Source organism: Protomyctophum parallelum, assembly GCF_964188405.1.
Source record: "Protomyctophum parallelum genome assembly, chromosome: 3".
NCBI classification, from domain to species: Eukaryota; Metazoa; Chordata; class Actinopteri; order Myctophiformes; family Myctophidae; genus Protomyctophum; species Protomyctophum parallelum.
In genome coordinates, this window is record NC_139698.1 from 17,226,395 (window position 1) to 17,241,266 (window position 14,872).

At 41.9% G+C, this 14,872-nt stretch overlaps 1 protein-coding gene and 1 long non-coding RNA gene across 2 annotated transcripts in view; both read right to left on the reverse strand.

Moving 5' to 3' along the window:
• The window catches only part of LOC310856563 (uncharacterized protein), a gene marked incomplete at both ends in the record, with an annotated part of 75,169 nt that overhangs the window by 54,234 nt on the left and 6,063 nt on the right, over window positions 1-14,872 (reverse strand). The window lies entirely within an intron of this gene.
• Window positions 3,847-7,203, reverse strand: LOC310855848. The gene is made up of 3 exons (XR_014569030.1): window positions 7,071-7,203; window positions 5,254-5,398; window positions 3,847-4,001 (listed from the first exon to the last, which is right to left on the reverse strand). It is a non-coding gene; the product is annotated as an uncharacterized lncRNA (long non-coding RNA).

Genomic DNA, 14,872 nt, shown 5'->3' on the forward strand with positions numbered 1-14,872 from the left:
AGCTTCACACAGAGTCTCTCTGGACCTGCAATCCTGCATTTCAAATTGCTCTAGAATTTTGTTCACATATTTATTTTGTGACATTTTGACTTCACCTTCTGTTTGGTCAAAATCGATACCTAGAAAATGCTTCAACTTTCCTAGATCCTTCATTTGAAATCTTTCAGTGAGCATCATTTTCACACTGTTGAGCATGCCCTTGTTGCTAGCAGCTATGATAAGGTCGTCGTCAACCCAAACAATTAACATCACTTTCTCATCATGTTTCTCATTTGTGTACACACAGTGATCAGCGCGATTCTGTACAAAATAATTCTCAGTTAAACATGTGTGTAACATTGCATTCCAATTTCTACCGGACTGCGTAAGGCCATAGAGAGCTTTGTGTAATTTGCACACTAGCTTTTCACCGGCTGGTGACTTTCTCATAGCCTTCTGGCTGCTCTATGTATATTTCGCAATCAATCGGTGCATGCAAATAGGCCGTCTTTACATCCATTTGGTGCAGGACTAATTGCTCCTGTGCTGCCTTTTGCATGATATCTGCTGTGGGTGAGAATGTCTCTTCGTAGTCAGTCCCTGCTCTTTGACTGTAGCCTTTTGCTACGAATCTCGCCTTGTATTTGTCTGATCCATCAATGTTACTTTTAAGTGCGTCGTAGACCCACCTGCCCCCCACTGCCCGTTTGCCTGGTGGCAAGTGGGTGAGGCTGAAGGTCTCATTCTCTTCCAGTGATTTCACCTCATCATCCATGGCAGCTTTCCACTGCTTTGACCTGTTTATCACTATGGGCCGATTCATACTCCTATTTTAGAGCCGAATAAAAGTCGGTTCGGCTCTGTAGAGCCTACAATTTGACGTCATTTGAGGTTCGGGGGGGCGGGGTACCGTCCTAAAGTCGGCTCTTCGGTGCTACTGAAAAGTTCTGAGGAGCCGAAATCATTTCGGCACTACAGCGCCGAAACAGCGGTAAAATAGGAGTATGAATCGGCCCTATGGTTTTTGATTGATTGAAATATTTATTAACAGTTTGTAGAATTTACAGTACATTTTAAGCACAAACTCAATACAAAGACTGTCAACTGTGAGTGGACGACCCAATTAAGCATTACACTTGTTTACAACAGGGTCCACATTGTTCAATTCATCAAAACATTTAAAGACATACAACCATTTAGAGACATACAAATAGACATTTCTATGTAGCTAAAGAACAGAACAGGAATTCATCATATGGGAAGCAAAAAAGGGAAAATATACAAGCACTGGGAAAATATACAATATACAATATACAGTGAGGGAAATGGGGTGGGGGGGATTCAGATTTTACAGAGGCCAGTTTCGAATTGCAGCCATCCGTAGGTGCCCTTTGAGAGCGGTTTTGAAGGAGTCAAGGGATTCACATGTCTTAATGACTGTTGGTAGGGCGTTCCACATTTTGGTGGCATAGGAGCGAAAAGAATTTAGTCCCTTGTTTGTGCCGAATCTGGGTTGTACATGGTTTGTTGCACTCCCTCTGGTGTTGTGGGTGTGGACTTCGTTTACATTAAGGAAGTATTTAGACAGGTACATGGGTATCTTGGTGGTGTATCGAATCTTGTGGACCAGACCCATTGCAAGATGCTGTACTCTGTCGACGACCCTAAGCCATCCCAGCCTGTCAAAGTGGGCAGGGGTGAGGTGGGTTCGGGGGGTGAGGCCAAGTAGGAGCCTGACCAGTTTGTTTTGGGAGGTCTGGAGCCTTGTTTTAAGGGCCTTTGAGGTGCTGTGGTACCAAGAGGTGGATGCATAGTCAAAGAAACCTTGTACGAGGGCTCCTGTTAAGGTCTTCAAGGTGTTTTTGCTGACCAGTGAGGAGATCCTGTAAAGGAATCTTGTTCTTTGATTGACTTTTTTGATTACGTTGGTGGCCATTTTATCACCGGAAAGATTAGCCTCCAGGATGGAACCTAGGTAGGTAATTTGATCTTTTCGTGTGATAATATTGTCACCCACTCTAACCAAGAAGCCATCTGCCTTGCTGAGTTTACTATTTGATCCGAAGAGGATGGATTCAGTTTTTCCCAGGTGTAAGGATAGTTTGTTATCAGCGAGCCAGGTGCAGATTCTACCGAGTTCAGAGCTGAGGGTCTTTTCAACCTGCAGTTTGTTCCTGTCCGAGACCAGCAGTGCTGAGTCATCTGCGAACAGGAACAAGTTGCAGTCACAAGCTGAAGTCATGTCGTTAACATGGCTTCCCTGTAAGTTTGAGGAATGTCACATACTGCTCTGTAACAAGAGTCCATGCATGTTTCCAGTTTGTCCACTGTATCCTCCGTCTCAAACTCCTGTAGGTGAATTGGTCTCCTCCTGTTTCTCGGTGGGTTCCTTCTGTTTACATTCTCAGTTGCTGTGTGCTCTCAGTCTGTTCAGGTAAAGCCCCAGAAACACCACCCTGCATACCTTGATCTGGTACATTTTCATCCCTGTCATCAACACAAATGTCCCTGTTATCATTAACATTGGGATGTAGCTCCCCATTACCACACCCCATGTATGACTCACACGTTTGTGTTTCTTTTTCTGCTCCTGTTTTGGTTGTGAACTTCACCAATCTGTGTTTCTGAACCTTCTCTTTTTCTGGGTAGTACAACAGGTAGGCGGGCTGTTTTTATCATAACCCACGAAAACACCCTGCTCACACCTAGAGTCTAGCTTTCCTTTGTCTAGCTGTTTGTAAGCGTAGCACACTGATCCACATTTGGTTATTTCCCTGCAAACAGCTCGTATGGCGTTTTCTTTGTCCGCCTGCTGTAGCATCTGTTCCTCACATAAGCCGCTGTCTGTACAGCGTACTTCCATAACTTATTTGGTAAATTACTTTCTAACAGTAAGCACCTCCCCATTTCGTAGAGTGTTCGCCACCCTCTCTCCGCTGTACCATTTTGGTGGAGTGAGTATGGTCTCATGTCTAATTTTGTTTTTGATTAACAGTGCCTGGAACTCTTTACTAGTGTTATCCGATCGGATACACCAAACCGTACGGTACTACATCTGCTAGAAATAATTCTGTCGCCTGCACTGCATCACTCTTAGACATTAGAAAATACACCATCATGGTGCCTGAGTAGTCATCAGTAAAGGATTGAGCATATCTGTGCCCACCTATGCTAGTCGTTTGCATGGGACCTGCTAGGTCAGTGTGGACTAATTCTAAGGGTTTCTTAGCCCTTCTGTCAGGCTCCCTGTTTCTCGTCTGGGTGAATTTTCCCTTTGTACACACTTCACATAATTGTGCTGGCGTGACCACACTCCCCTTTATCTCCATGCCTTTCACAACGCCTTGTAATTTCTGCACATCATCGTAATTACAATGGCCTAAAATCTCGTGCCATGTTTGTACATCATGACACACTTTACATTTATCCACATTATTTTGAACAGTTGGTAAGTAATACAAGTTTCCACTTTCGTGGATGTCAAACCTGCTACCATCCCTGGCGACCATGCAGTTGTCCCCTTTCTCAAAGGTGATCATCGCTCCTCCATTTGTTGCTCGTGCCACAGAAAAGATGTCATGAGGGTATGAAGGCATGTACAGAGCATCTCGCAGCTGTGCTCTGTGCTGTCAAAGCGACCAAATCGGTCAAACAAAGAGGGAATTTGCAGCGGTATTTATAGGTACTTATAGTTCACACATTCAGAAGCCCTCAAACGAACAAAAGCCCTCAAACAGAGCAGACAGGACGTATCCGACGTATTATTTATGTCCGCGTACCAGGTTACCAGGCTACTGGGTCTCCAAAATGTCAGAAACTTTAGTACCATTGGTTTCTGCTTGTAGGGCTAACTTGGAGCCAACCACGTCCCAGTGAGCTCCGATGGAGGTTATCCCAGCGCTGTTGAAGCGTCCGCTGATCAACACGAGCTGAGCGTCAGGGTGAACTGGGTAGAAGTTGAAGGAGTAGCCACTGGGCTGGCCAGCTATCAACATGCGCCCTCTGTTGGTCACGAAATACAGCTGCACAGGAATGAAATGGTTAGCTCAGTATAATTGAAAGTTGAACTGGAATGTAGGCTCCATGCAGTGCTGCTGGCCCCTTTTCCACCGGTTGGTTGGTTCCCAATGGGAACCGGTTCAGTTCTTTTTGGTTCTTAAATAGTCCATGAGCCAGAGCTCCAAAAGTGGAATGTTAATTATGAATTGAGTGTGCAAAACCGTTAGGACCATTAGATTGTTATCACCATGAAACTTCCCCAGTAGATTAGGACTACTTCTTACACGAAGACAATGATTTATTGTATTACAACATTTTAAATAGGAAAATATTCAAAAAATAGAAAAGATGAAAAAGCTACTATGGAAGGGTTATCTTATCATATATTAATATATTGTTCATATAAACAATTTAATATAGGTATAGTTTTGCCCACTCAATTCATAATTAACGTTCCAATTTTGGAGCTCTAGCTCATGGACTAAGACCGGAAACAAACCGGAGGAAAAGGGGTCTCAGTGTCATGAAATAGATTGGGAAGGTTTATCCATACCAATATGTTTGGACTAGCTGTGCACTGTACAGTACATCATTCACTTTTACTTTTATTTAATTTAGTCTTTATGGTTTCAGTTTAGTTTTAATTGGTATTTAACCTGGTTTAATTTAGTTTTAGTTTTTTTAAAGGTTTACTTTTAGTTTTTATTTATTTATTCGTTTTCGTGTTTTATTGTAACTAGTCCTTACCCGTTGTGAGATATTTGCCCCCCCCCCCCCCCTTGTGGCCGTGAAGGGTACTGCGCCCGGGTGCGTTTGTAATTGACTAATAAATAAATTAATAATCATTAATGTGTCAAATCGAAAAAAGGGCTTTGTTACGCCCTCCATATGCATATGGTCAATGCCTGTGTGAGAAGTGGGAGTGATTGGTGCAGGCAGTAAGGAGTTACGGCACTGTTTCTGACAGACAGACACACACACACGGACAGACATTCGGTTAATTATAGTATGATATGGGGTACTAGTCCAGGGTGAAATTCCAAAGGCTCAGTAAAGTAGTGAAAATAGCAGATCTATAAATGCTCGATATCATCTCACACTCGCATCACACCACGTTGTGAGCTTGTTGATTTTCACTATTTTACTAAGACTAAAACTAAGGACGTTTTAGTTCCCGTCAACCAAAGTGTTTTGTCAATTGTATTTTTTGTCATTTCTTTAGTTTTTAGGTTCTGACCTGATAGATGTAGTTATACTGCTGTATGTAGTTCTGACCTGATAGATTTAGTGACTGTAATTCCATTTCCCAGAAATCTGAGTAATGAACTCGCCAGTACGGAGCTCCATCTCTATTACACTGGCACCACCAGTGTTAAGGCCGACATGCGCACTCCAGATGCCATCGTACTGAAACTGCAACCTGTGTGTGTGTGTGTGTGTGTGTGTGTGTGTGTGTGTGTGTGTGTGTGTGTGTGAGAGAGAGGGGGGGGGGGGGGGGGGGGAGTGATTGAAAGAAAACAGGTTTGAGGTTTGTTGCCAAATGCTGGCAGATTCTGTCAGCTTTCATTAAATAAAGGTACAGTATAAAACATGAAAGTATACAGTTCAGGTTCAGAGAAAACATGACAACACTGAGCTGTATGTAAGATCTGGATCACAATGGAAATAAGTCCTCTGACTTTTTGTGCAATCCTGATAATTCTGTACTGCTCTCCTATGAACTGTATCATGAATATATCAAATTAATCAAATCAAATAAAAAAATCGCGAGACACTGACCCCCTCCACTTGTTTATTCATTACTGCTGTCAGAATCTGGAGGCCCGTTTCAAGACCAATTATGAGGCCCCCATATACCTATGACATAATTATTTTGTTGATACAGCCGTATTGATACAAATAGTTTTACTGTTCAATATCACACGCAGCCATTACTCTCGACAATTAGCAACACCACCTCTCCTCATCCTATCTTGTCCCTTCACAATTAAAGTGTCTCCCCTTTACCTCCCAATGCTGCACATTTTACCCAGGTTATTTACATAAAATAGGTGTAACTTAACATTGTGGGAGAGAGCAAGGCGTGAGTGAGCGAGATAGAGAGGGCCAAGAGTGGCGGGGGTTGACTGACGCCTGACGTTCAGTTGGAGCTTGGAGGCCCCCCTGAGGGTGGAGGCCAGTTTCAATTGAAACTGGTGAAACATAACTACTGTAAGGCCTCCTATGACTGCTGTGTATGTGAGTGTCAGCTAAATGACTAATACGTGATGTGCCAGGGATTCATTGTGAGACACATTTATTTTTCAGATTGGATACTAATTAACAGAGCCATCTAATAGAAGAGTTACGATATAGAGGGGGCGTAAACCGAGCGCTTGAGCGCTGTTCATGCAGCCTGAACTGAGAGTTAATTGGAAATACATTGTTTTCAACGAGGGCGGTGCAAATAAGAGCTATTTTAAGCATGTGTGCAACATGATGACTGTTTTAAAGTATTGTACAGTAACAACTAAAGTCTCTTTAATGTTTATGTTGTACTATTACTACAACATCTAAAATAAAGGGATTTAAGTTCATTAATGCATGGGCTGTTGCCTGAGTCCAATGCATTTCTGTCTACTTCTGGTCCAGGACTTGCCGCCATTATTGGACTGGCCGCATGAAGTGAACGCAGTTTGCGTAACTCTGTCTATATCTAAGGCTCTGCTAATTAGATATTGTGTAACACAGACATCTAGACAAGTTTTACAACTTGCCTAGATGTCGTGTCAGTCAACTCATCTTCACGCTCATCATTCCTGTAAGTGTCATCTTTGTTTCTTATCAACATACCAAAATAGTCACACACTAGTAGACACTAAAGGAACTTCAGGGATGCTTCTTAACCTCCTTAGTCTGGGTATTGCCTGATTTACTGGATGTGACATGCAGAAAATAGCTAAACTACTGGCAGAAATGCATTGCAGTGCTTGTCTATTGACTATTGTCACCAGCGAGACTGTTCAGCTTTCTGGCTGCCAAATGCTTGTCTTAATAATACAGGAAAATAATATGTTTCTACGGTTGACAATTGAACTGTATATATACAGTACCCTCTGAGGTAGCTGTTGTTGTTCTCCCAGATCCTGATGGCTGTGATTTGTCCCTCGACTCCCTCCCCCTTTGACTCGTAGGCGTTACCTGAACCGCTACCCACTGCTAGAGAGTAGCTGTATGTCTCGTCGTCTGAGAGAGAGAGAGACAGAGACAGAGAGAGAGAGACAGAGACAGACACAGAGACAGACACCAAAGTTATCTTACGTAAATAAAACGTACACAGATGCAGTGTTTTACTTGAATCTGTTTCTTTTGTTTTTACCAGCTGCTTCGAAGAAGCGGCGGGTCAATATTAGCTTGTCAAATATCCGACTGGTAGATACTAGCCTGGGCACCATTTCATTTCAGTATATGATCCGAGTAGGAGCGGATGATATGGTTACGTCATGTTGTAGTATTGTTTTGCAGTCGCCAGACAGGAACAACAGGCGGAGGCAACTTCCTTTTCCCTCTCAATGAAAGCTACAGGCTACGAGAGCTTTTATTGAGATTGTGAAGTTTCCATGCAGGCACAAGCTGCATTTCTCACCTAATTATAGTAAAAAATATATGCGCTAACAAATGGTGACATCATCGTTTCTCAATATCTACTGATAGTCAGATATATTGCTCACCCATTGTCAAAACTTGTATGACCAAAACCATTCCTTTACAAAATATATAATAATCAAAAATACATAAAATAGTTCAAATAGCCTATCTACAAGCTCACACTGTCACAATACAAGGCAGGAGGTTTTCGGACCCAAGTGCAGGACAGAGGCAGAGAGGCAAAGTAGGTTTAGGCAGAAGGTAAAAGGTTTATTACCAAAATCCAGGTACAGGAACACGAGGCAAACAAGAACGGGAAATACTCTGGGAGTTCACTATACGATCAAACACAAGTGACATACAACAATGATCTGACAAAGGAAAAGACAAAACCAGGGGAGTATAAATACACAAAGACACAGGTGAACTCAACAGATAATTATCACAATGATTGGCTAAAAGGACTAACAAGACAAGGTGGAAACACTATAGGCCCTAGGCCGTATTGTGAGGTCCCTTTTCGTTCAGTTCCGTTCCCACGGAAGGGGGACTACACAATTATTTCTCCATAAAAGAGATTTATAGGTAGAAAGTCCAAATAAAATAGTTCTACTCGTGCCCTCCTGCAGTTTTTTTATAATCCGTGATCGAAGACGGGACTATTTCTTACAAGGCGTAATAATATGTGCAAGGGGAGTGGTGTGGTTTTGGTCACGTGGACCAATCGCATAGCCGCTTTATTCCCTTGAGTATGCGCGTGGCGTGGCGACAACTTTTTGTTGTCCATAGCAACCTAGCAACTCACTGTTGCGACGCTGTTTTCATTCACTCTAAACTGGGAAAATGGGAAAGAGCCGTTGTGTGATTGACTGTACAAACAGATTAAAAAAGAACTCGGAGCTATCCTTTTACAGACTGCCGAAATGTAAAGAAAAAAGAAGTAAATGGATCGCTGCACTTCTAGAAGAATAGAAGAAGAAAAAAATGGTGTTGCCAAAAACACATTTTACAAGCAAAAGCAGCAGCACACGATTTTCGTTTTTTGGTTATACACTGTTTATACATTTATGGCTTTAAAAAGAAAACAGCAGGATATTATGAGTAGAACTTTTAACCCAAAGTCTAGAAGGGTATTATCTATGAAAAAATGCATTGAATGCGTAGTTCGCTTGACATGGGAACGAAACTCATTTTCTAAGCACTTTTTCATGGGTCCCAACACGGCCTATTTGTGGTGCTAGGGTATACAACGAGGTGCATGCGTAGTCAGAGGGGCATTGGGTGAGTGCTCCTGCTCGTGTCCTCAGTGTGAATTCCTATACTGACCACCAAGCAGATCCCGAATAGAAATAGTTGACTTTTCTGATTACTTTTGTTGCCATTTATTTTCCTTCACTTGAAACGTTACCAGGTAGGTCATTTATTCTTTCCTTGTGATAACAATTTCACCCACTTTGACCGTGTGAGGTCCTTTGCCTGGCAGAGGTTAATTCTGGACCCATAACCAAAAGAATGGACTCACTTTTTACCCCAAATAGGCCGTGTTGGGACCCATGAAAAAGTGCTTAGAAAATGAGTTTCGTTCCCATGTCAAGCGAACTACGCATTCAATGCATTTTTTCATAGATAATACCCTTCTAGACTTTGGGTTAAAAGTTCTACTCATAATATCCTGCTGTTTTCTTTTTAAAGCCATAAATGTATAAACAGTGTATAACCAAAAAACGAAAATCGTGTGCTGCTGCTTTTGCTTGTAAAATGTGTTTTTGGCAACACCATTTTTTTCTTCTTCTATTCTTCTAGAAGTGCAGCGATCCATTTACTTCTTTTTTCTTTACATTTCGGCAGTCTGTAAAAGGATAGCTCCGAGTTCTTTTTTAATCTGTTTGTACAGTCAATCACACAACGGCTCTTTCCCATTTTCCCAGTTTAGAGTGAATGAAAACAGCGTCGCAACAGTGAGTTGCTAGGTTGCTATGGACAACAAAAAGTTCTTCCGCATACGACGACGCCACGCGCATACTCAAGGGAATAAAGCAGCTATGCGATTGGTCCACGTGACCAAAACCACACCACTCCCCTTGCACATATTATTACGCCTTGTAAGAAATAGTCCCGTCTTCGATCACGGATTATAAAAAAAAATGCAAGAGGGCACGAGTAGAACTATTTTATTTGGACTTTCTACCTATAAATCTCTTTTATGGAGAAATAATTGTGTAGTCCCCCTTCCGTGGGAACGGAACTGAACGAAAAGGGACCTCACAATACGGCCTAGGCTGTGTTGGGATCCCAGAAAAAAATCCCTAGAAAATTAATTTCGTTCCCGCGTCATGGGCACTACTCATTCAATGTATTTTTTCATAGATAATACCCTTCTGAACTTTGGGTTAAAAGTTCTACTCATAATATCCTGCAGTATTTTGTCACAGGCCAGAAATGTATATAAAAGTATATAACCAAAAAAGCAAATGTTTTTGCTTGTAAAATGTGTTATATTGATTTTGGCAACACAACATCTTTATATGTCATAAATACATATACCTAACATCTGAAACAAGTACTGGTGCCTTAGTTTACTCATATGTGAATCTAGATCATGAAATGTAGCAAATTTGTTAAAAAGAAACCGCTTCAATTAACGCTATTGGCACCCAGCACAATGAAACATACACATTACAAAATTTGGCCCGGATGTAGCCCAGGGCACGCTCTAATGATTAAGCTAGGGCGCATGAGCCTGTGACCTTCGCGGTCGCCATGGCAGCCAAATCCAATATGGCTGCCACCTAAAACAGTTTTGGCTGTAACATTTGAACCAGATGAGCTACAAATGCGGTGTCTATTTATTTAGTTATTTGAACATTACAAACATACTTATCATTACAATGGGGTGTGTATGGTACCCTAATTTGCAATTCCAAGATGGTGGCTATGTGAAAACGAGTTATAACTTCACTTTTGACACTTTTAGTCAAGTCGATGCATTTTGTATTTTAATCATTAGAAACACATTGGAATGTTCCAATTCATGATTAAATCTATCTAGAACACTCAGGTTTGCCATTATGGTGTACAGCTTTATCGCTGCATGCACCTAAACCATCCACTCCATGTGAGGTCCCCACAATGGAGCCCGCGTCTTCCTCACCAGCCATTTGCAGCATCCTGTTGCATACGAGCATTCGAGAAGAACACATCATCAGTGCATCAGAGTAGTCAGACCAGTCCAACGACCTGTGTACGAAATCCCCTCACTCTCTAGCTGAGAGTGGGGTGGAGTGGGAGCTGATCACCTCATTCCTCCTCTAGTGGTGGCCTGGTGGGTGGGGCCCTATACTAATTACTATAGTTAGGCACACCTGCGGCTGGCCTACATAGGCCCAGGTGGTAAACTCACAAAGATTTTGCCCTCGATCAGATAAGTACTGTGGGAAGCCTGACAGTTGTGCCACAAGTGTGATGCATAATATGTACATGTAAGTTTGCTCCTTTCTATCTGTTGTCCTTTTTGCGTATTCTTTGCTTATGCCCAAGTTTGTACCTTTAGTTTGCACTTCTGACTGTTATACCGTTTCTTTCTTGTGCAGTTAAAAGCCCCCATATATGTATGGTGCCACGGTCTCGTAACCTCAGAGATAGATATCCCTGATGTCATAGTAAATGCAATCTGCTGTTGTAATTAAGCCCATATATGGAGATCCCTGATGTCATCAATATTGGTCAGCAACTCTACATCTGACCTCAAACTCTTAGATCTCCATATATGGATATACATTCTATATGTTGATCCTTTCCCATCCGTCCTTCCTCTTCGATGTCTCCCTTTTGACCGATACCTGTCCTTTCAAATTCTAGACGGGCCTGCCCCAAACTTATTAGTGCAGCCGCGCCTGGCAGAGGGGAAAACTAAAGTCCCCAACAGGCCCGGAAATTAAGGCCCGGCCCTCATCAAACCCTGTACACGTAATAGAATATCCCCGCTACCACACTTAGATCTCTATATATGGAGTTGACCTGTTCTGACATTCCATATGTTGATCTAACCTCATCAAACCCTGTACACTCAAGACATGCTCCTTACAGTATATGGCCAGTACAGATTTAATTCCATGTTGATCTGACCCCCCATGCCAAAGCACCAGCGCTTTGCCATGGCAGATGCGTGCATGCAACCTCAGCCTTTAGGGCGAGGTCGCTTCTCGCCATTAGGCGTCTTACTGGTCATAAATTGTTATTATATTATTATTATTATGTACAAAAGGTACCTTTTTAAAGTGATGCCTGGAATCAGCCGCGCCATGTGACAAAGTTACAGCCTTACCAACAGAAACTCGGGGGGGTTTCTTTTCTTTTCTTCAAAAAGTCATGACAACGTGCCATTTAGATTTAAACACATAGCGCTAAACAGCACATAGCTACATGCAGTTATCGGTAATAACGGGCAGAAGAGTGGATTACAAGGCAATCTGATCAATAATGTCAGAACGCACAGCGTCTAGATCACAATCTGTGCATTTGTTCTTGCATGACTCCTGTGAGGCACTTTGACTAGTTGACACAATGTGTATAGGGCCTTTTCCCTGTATGAGTCCTCATGTGTGGTTTTAGGTGACCTCTGTGAACAAAGCCTTTGCCGCAAACTGTACAAGTAAAGGGCTTTTCCCCCGTATGAGTCATCATGTGTTCTTTTATTTCACCCTGTCGCCTACAGCCTTTACCACAAACTGGACATGTAAAGGGCTTTTCCCCTGTATGAGTCATCATGTGTTCCTTTAGGTGAACCTTTTGACTGAAGCCCTTGCCACAAACTGCACAAGTAAAGGGCTTTTCCCCTGTATGAGTCATCATGTGGGTTTTTAGGTGACCTCTGTGAACAAAGCCTTTGCCACAAAGTCTACAAGTAAATGGCTTTTCCCCCGTATGGGTCATCATGTGTTCATTTATATGGCCCTGTCGCCAATAGCCTTTACCACACACTGTACATGTAAAGGGTTTTTCCCCTCTATGAGTCATTGTGTGCGCCCCTCTATGGGTCATTGTGTGCGCCTTCAGATTTCCCTTTGTAGTGAACATTTTGCCACACTCCGTACAAATTAAGCTTTTCTTCCCTGTGTGCGTCCTCATGGAGTGACTTTGTTCAAATGATATCACATCTTGGGACAGCTCGTCTCCTTTCACACGCTGTGTTACGTGTGATTTCAATGTTTTTAAAGCTGACTGATTGACCACCCTTGTATCCTCCTCCCACTCATCACTGTCTTCAGTGATGTCAGATTCAGAACGGTGAGAAGAGAGGAGCTGGTCATCACTAGTGGGCTGTGATGTTCCACAGTCCTTTACATCGGCTTGTGTCTTCATGTGTTGAGTTGAGGTGCCAGCTAGAGGCTCTGTGTCTCGGTTTACATCACCACCTTTACTTTTCACTGCTAGTAATGTCAACGTTGAACCATCAGCCTCCTCTGGTCTTTGAAGTAGCTGTTCCTGTTCTTCTTTAACACATTGTATGCTAGAGTTTTCTATTTGCTCAGGCTTGCTGGTGCTAAGCGATTAACATTGGACTTTTGAACTTTTTAGGGGCCCACAGCGAGGGGCCTCTTATAGCTAGAATCACATCGCATAAATAAAAAGTAGGCCAAACATGTCCACTTCAATTTAAAAAAAAAATTATGATTCTACCATCTTCCATTCTGGAGATATTGACCTTTTTCTAAAACCTGCTTTTGAAGGCACGCTGCTCGCTTGAAAAAACAGCAGAGATATGGAAGGTTGAAGTTGACAGACATTGACAGACAGATATAAAAATGAACACAAATAATATCATATACATACTACACACTGAATGAAAGCCCTGAATGTCTACTTTTAGGAGGAAAACAAATACACATGGTCCCATGTATAGTTTGTCAGTAATTGGCTATTGAATGCAGCTTGCGCCCACCAGAGAGGATTTCAGAAAATGCATGGACCAGAAGAACTATTATTCACAAAATAAGGCCTATAGCGAAATGTACATACTATATACCGTATGAAACAGAAGACTCTCTGCTTTCATAAGAAAAATACTTCTACTGTAATAATAATGAAAATCACACCCCTGTGAAGTGAGCAGTGCAATGTTGCGCAACATTGCACTGCTCACTTCACAGGGGTGTGATTTTCATTATTATTACAGTAGAAGTATTTTTCTTATGAAAGCAGAGAGTCTTCTGTTTCATACGGTATATAGTATGTACATTTCGCTATAGGCCTTATTTTGTGAATAATAGTTCTTCTGGTCCATGCATTTTCTGAAATCCTCTCTGGTGGGCGCAAGCTGCATTCAATAGCCAATTACTGACAAACTATATTTGTATATATTTGTATATTTGTTTTCCTCCTAAAAGTAGACATTCAGGGCTTTCATTCAGTGTGTAGTATGTATATGATAATAATTTATTTATGTTTATATCTGCCTGTCAATCTCTGTGACTTTAAACCTTTATAACTCGCTATGATAACTTCATGAGGAAATGCTCACTTCACAGGGGTGTGATTTTTATTATTATTACAGTATTAGTTTTTTTCTTATGAAAGCAGAGGGTCTTCTGTTTCATACGGTATATAATATGTACATGTCGCTATAGGCCTTATTTTGTGAATAATAGTTGGACCTGAACAACTGCATTCAATATCCTACTGACAAACTGTACATGGGATCAATATTATGTATTTGTTTTCCTCCTAAAAGTAGACAATTAGGGCTTTCATTCAGTGTGTAGTATGTATATGACAATAATTTATTTATGTTTATTTTTATATCTGCCTTCAGAACGATAGTATAACGGTGAGATGCGTTACTGGATCGGTGAGTTTAGTGGTTGAGGTTGACATGTCTGGACATGTTTGAGGAAAGAAGCACAGGAGAGAGAGATGATCAAATAACTGGCTGCTTTGTTGGACAACGCTATCTTCACTTTGTTTGGGCAAAGAAGCAGAGATCAGCGATGGAAAAGAGTTTTATCCACGGCAGATAAGTAATGACGTATTATCGAGGGACCGCCATGATCAACTAACCGCCTGGGACCGAGGCTACGTTGTCACCAGCCAATGCAGCCATCGCTATCCGTTGTGTGATTGTAGCCTTTTTATTCATTATAATTGCAGTGATAAGACCTATATCACAGCCGGGCGTCTCTCTCGATACCGTGGATATAGCCTACATCCACACAACGGATAGCGATGATGGCTGCATTGGCTGACGAAGACGTAGGCAGTAAGTTGATCA